We start from the raw sequence: 6,000 nt of genomic DNA on the forward strand, positions 1-6,000 counted from the left end.
GAAGGACACAAGGAAGCAGACGCAAGCATTACTCTTTTATTGGCTGTTGTTCGGAGGACGAAAAAGGCAAGGAAGGCTAGTTAGTCGATTTTTATTTTCTTTTTTCAATGAACCATTAACACTATATTATTCTTGTTTCTTACTTCTTTATGAGTAGCTAAATACTTTATTCTACATATATTCTAGTTAAGTACTTTGTTAGATTGATGATTTAGCAAACTAGTATTTGACGTTGATTAATTTAATGTTATGGTAAAGTTTTACTTGGTCCGTTCATGATATTGTTGAGTAATTGAATATGTTTTATTGCTTTTATCATTAATCCACTTGTGTTTGATAGTCATTGATGATTTTTAGATGCATGATTAGGTTGTGTACTTTGTTTTTACAACTTGTTTGTGATTATGGACGGAACAATCGTAGGAATAATTATTGAGAGTTGATTAGGTTTTATTGTTCTATCTCTAGAGAGGCGGGGAGACAATTTAGTGTTGTGTCATCATTGTCTTTTGCAGGTTTGGCTAATAATTGCATGGGATTAAGTTATCTTAGGTCTCTTAGATTATTTTAATACAAATCATGTTCAAATTAATTATGAATACCCTCTTATATATATATATATATATATATATATTGTATTTAAAGAAACCGGGAGGAATTTTTGGGTACCATAGAATTATTAGGTAAGGTGAGACCAGGAAGTGATCCAAACCTTTAACAATTGAGTTTCACATGTCATTAGAGTTCTAGAGTTTCGTTGGTGAGGCCGGGAGGCGGTCTAGCATACCTTAGTGTTCTATAGCGTCATAATTCCAAGATACTGTTTTTCAACTAAGTCAAGTTCGTTAACTATTAATTTAAACAAGTAGGATTCCATAACCTTGGTAGTTGTTTGTTGCATTTGGTTCAAACCCGATATTTATAAAGTTTGTTTTTAGTTAAATTCTTAATTAGTTAAGTATTATTAGTTCAATTAATATTAAAAAATCTAAAAATAAAAGAAAGTCTAGGTTAGTGTAACAACTCGGATTTTCAAATTAATATTATATCTGTTACCCAACCGGTTTTCATATTCGAGAAATTTTAGCAAGAAATATCGTGTTATTCGAGTTAATATTTTCTTATTAAAATTTCTATATTATATATATATATATATATATATATATATATATATATATATATAAACTCTGGTTTATATTCAACTTTTACCCTAAACTATACATTTATCCCTTGTTGTCTCCACCTCTAATCTCCAGGGACTGAATTTCAAATTCTGTTGTAATAATATATTATTAACCCATTACCCAGAACCCAAACCCGTATCGAAACCCTAACCCGTACACGTACCGTTTCTTGTTGCTTAATTCTCGTCTTAAACTATGGAATTGAATCAAAGTTTCTTATTATCTTGCCATAAACGGCTCACTAACGATTTTAATTATGTTAAAACGATTAAATGTGATACGTAATGCTAAATATACAAAAACGTCTATATACGATAATAGGGATGAGCGAAATCGTTCTGGTACTGGTACCGAACAGTTCGGTACCGGTACCGAAATCGGTACCGATTTCGTACCGTCAGTACCGAATCAGTACCAAAGTTTTAATTTTCGGTACCGATACGGGACGGGACCTGTATTTCTCGAATTTTTACCTTCAATCCCGGTCCCGTACCGGTACCGGTATCGAACCGAATATTTTGATACCGGTACCAGTACCAAGAATTCGCGAATTTCGGGACCGGGATTTTCGGGACCGGGACCGGTCGGTACTGGTACGGTCCGATCTCATCCCTATACGGTAATCAAACTATAGCATAACAATGATCGTCACTCAATTAAACATGCCCACACCAACCTTATGCTACCGACGTTCAAATCCCCTTAACGAATTTGAGATTTAAGACCTGTTGTATAACTTCTGGATCTCGTTTCTGGCAGACCAGACTGGATCAAATTAACCCTCTTACAATCATCGATATGGGTAGTTCGTTATGATATTGATCGTCTTAATGTCAGCTTCAATAGCCCTATGGTTAATTAATCAAAAACAAACATATTTAACCAAATAATGTTTCTAGGGTTTAATGTATGAACTGGGTATTTCTATAGTCTGGTTATATGTGTTCTGATTCATCTTATAATCAACTAACCCCTAGCCCAGTTGGCCATAGCCCAGTTGGCCAGGGGATATGTGTTATTGCTCATTGAGGCTGGGGGCGCCGGTTCAAGCCACCCTTAGCACCGATTTTTAGTGGTTTTTGGTTATTAATTCATTTAAACAATTATATTAACATATTAAATAATTTAAATTATATTATTAATATTATAAAACTTATAATTAATTAATATTTTGTTAAATCTGACATGTTAACTAGTCACGTTTTCGAACTTGGGTTAAAGCCATATGTGTGTGTGTGTGTATGTTAGATTATTAAATTTGATTAAGTTTTTTAGCATTAAATATATAAAACAGGTTTTAATTTATAATATATATATCTAAAATTCATCTGTCAAAAATATGATTTTAAGCTTGAGAATTTTATAAACGATTTTATTTATATAAATATTTTTTATTATTGTAATTCCCGAACTAGGATCTTTCAATATGATATGAACGAACCTAACGTTATTTCGTGATATAACGTCAAGTGATTCAAGATAGACAAGTATTATACGCAAGAACACGAGATAAAGCTTCAAAACACACGTTAGATTAACGTCAGGTGCTTAAGCACAATGTTACACACAATTCTCGTTCACTACAACACAATGAACGGCCAAGCCATAAACCCTATACATTATGTCTATATATAGGGAAACCAACAAACTAGCCCAACATAAAGCCTAAAGCCCACTGAGATCATAAAAGGATCTCGGCTTACATACATACACCCAACCACGATATACATTAATATAAAACCAAGTACAAACCACTAAATGTAGACCCAACAATCTCCCCCTTGGTTTGTAGCTTTGTTTTTCAATCATGCTCCATAATGTCAACGTCTGCATCCTTTAATCCACCTGCCCAAAATCCTGTTCTGATGATAGAAGCGCCATTCCAGTATATTCTTTCACAGCTTCTTCAAATAGTGGATCAGCAATGATCTGAAAAGTGCTGAGAGTCTTGATGTCTCTTACTCCAATCTTCAGCAAGTCCGACGAACCGGTATTGACCCTTACCCTTTTGTAGACGTATGACAACAGTAGCTGTTTCACTGTCAAACATCCAAAATCTCATGTTGTCCCGTATGGAATAGCATTTGGCACAGGATTGTGAGTAGCCTTATTTGTTGCACGCCACATGACGTTCACCATAGTCTTTCATGTCCTTGGATCCCTAACCCCTTTAGCCTTATTCAAGAATGACTCAGTAGTCTTCATATTTGGGAAACCATTATCGACTTGTCTTCCCAAAAAGTTCCAGAAATTTGTAGCTTTCTTATCATGACTTGGATTGTGGAATGGAGCGTTGATAAGGTCGCTGAGATCTACCACTGTCCAAGATCCGAAATCCTTCATTTTCTTGTAGTACTCAGTATTCCCAGACCTTCGCTTTACCCACCACATGTTCTTCTCAGCATCAAAACCCCAGGACATAACTCCATAACAATCACCATATTTATAAGAAAATCCCTTCTCAAATGTAACAATGAAGTTGTCTGGATGATCGGAAGATTCAACGTTCTGATTAGAGTTCTTCATAATAAGAATCTTCTTTTGAAGGCTATCAGTCTGCATAACAGACTTGGGTGGAATGGAGAGATAGCGCTCCAGTGATTCAGAAGCATCAGCATGTGCAGAGGTGTGTGCACTAGAGCTTCCGCCTTGATCAGCGGTAGTCGTTTTCACAACTGGGTCTTCACTGCTTTTGAATTCGTCCCCAAACTTCTTTCTGTTGGAGATCTAAGTACATAGCAGTTAAACCACCCATGTTGGACTGAAGCTCTTTAATCTTTGAATCCTTATCTGAGTTGCTGGTTTCAAGTTCTTGTATCCGCACATCTTTCACAACTGAGTCTTGTTCGAGTTCAAAGACTCACTCGACGTTGCAAAGCCTGCACGTCCATGGGTTCAGCTTCAAGTGCAACTCCTTTTCCTTTACCCTGCATAAATTGATCTTGCATGGCAAGAATATGAGCAATCTTCTCTAAGGTACTAAAGCTTGACTAACCAGTCGGGTTAGATGATTCCGATGGCTTCTCAAAGACAGGAAAATCTGCTTCAAAATCAAATTCCCGAGCAATATCATCAAAGATCTTTTCTTGAGTTTGAAGCTCAGTAGTGGATAGACTTGTGTCTACGTGAGTCTCAGGAGCTTTCGAATCACGTTCATGTTGTTGACTTGTTGTTTCAGCAGCCAGCACGCTAGGTCTTGGATCTTTCTTCCTCTGTTTTCGTGGTATAAGATCAGCGGCTGGTTCTTCAGGAGTATATTCATCTTCATTCACAGTGACTGCTTGAGGAGGCTTCAAGGCAGTCGACTGAAGCAGTTCTTTGAATTTCTCGAACTTCCTTAACTGTTCAGCAGTAGTAGCAATTTCAACTTTTTGGTGTTTTGACTCTATGTGTTGTACTGGAGACTCTTCATCTTCATCGTCGTCCGAAATAACTTCAAACGCAGCAGCACGTTTACTAGCGTCACATGCTCCTCAATAACCTGAGCACTGATAAAAATAGTCTCAGTTTCAGCAAATTTGCCGAACTTGAGTAGCTCATGGAGGCCTTGATAAACCACCATTGACCCCTTCCTGGACTGTTTCATTAATCCAAAGGTATTGGGTCCCATTGACTTCATATCCAGTGTCTCGACAGATTTAACAAGATCTGGATAATGTGAATCGAAGATCATCTGCAAAAACCTGGGATACATAAGAAACATCTCCTTCTTCTTTCCCTTTAAGTTGCTCATCATCTCATCGAACACGAATTTGGAAAGTTGTCGTTCTAGTCCATGAACAGAGCAACTACCGTCTACATCTGAATGTGGCTAATCTCATTAGATCCTCCTTTTCGTCCCGACAAGCAAGTAAAGAACGTGTGTATCAAAAATCTCCAGTAAGGATGAAACAGCTTCTTGATAGCAGGAGGATAAGACCCCTCGTAACCCATCATGGTTAACACTTCAGTGACAACATCGTTCGAGTATTCTGTTGGGTAATCAGGTTGATCCCCAAATAACATCACTTCACGTACAATGGCCTCTGAGATGATGACCGGCTTCGTTTGAACCTTTGGAGTCAATAGTAACAGCTCCACCTATTCCTCGCTGGTTGATCGAAGCATTATTCCAGAACTCCGTCATCATCTTCTTGCATATGACAGGAGTTTCTCGTAAAGCATGAGAAATCCTGCAAGTGTTGAGACCGATGATCATGGACTTAAACTCCTTGTGTGCCAGAGGTGGATCAAACAAATATCCAGCTATGCTATGAGTATCAACGAACTTTAGTGGTGCTAGATCAGCCATTACTGCAACAAACGAGTTAGGTTAGCAATCGTTTATATAACTTGATCAACAAACATAAGTTTAAGGATATAAATTTAATTTTCAAGACATTGAGGACCGGTTATGAAGGAAACAAATTATATGGACCATAAATGAAAAATAATAATAATTTCATAATAGATTTCGGTCCAAAAGGGTGTTCTATGTCCACACATATGGATTTTGGTCAAAGAATAGAGTTTTGGTTAAAGGCAAGAATTTTCTGTCCAGTCCCACCGAGAACAAGAGTTCTCGGTTAACATATGAGATTTCGGTCAACAAAGTCAACCGAGAACTCTTGGTTTGACCAAAAGTTTTCGATCAAACTGAATGAAAAAAAAAACCCTTTGAATTCAGCCTCGTAGTTTGTGTCATCTTCTCCAGAAAAGACCGATATCTCCATGAACAAGAAACTTGCAATAAACTCCTAAGGTCCCAACAATGGCTTTAACCCAATCAAATGTCCGATGAAAAATAGTTCTATATGAATGTTCAAACAAACAACCA

The sequence above is a fragment of the Bidens hawaiensis genome, unplaced genomic scaffold, assembly GCF_021521415.1.
Source record: "Bidens hawaiensis isolate Kalapana, Puna unplaced genomic scaffold, B.hawaiensis_p1.1 tig00053242_1, whole genome shotgun sequence".
NCBI classification, from domain to species: domain Eukaryota; kingdom Viridiplantae; phylum Streptophyta; class Magnoliopsida; order Asterales; family Asteraceae; genus Bidens; species Bidens hawaiensis.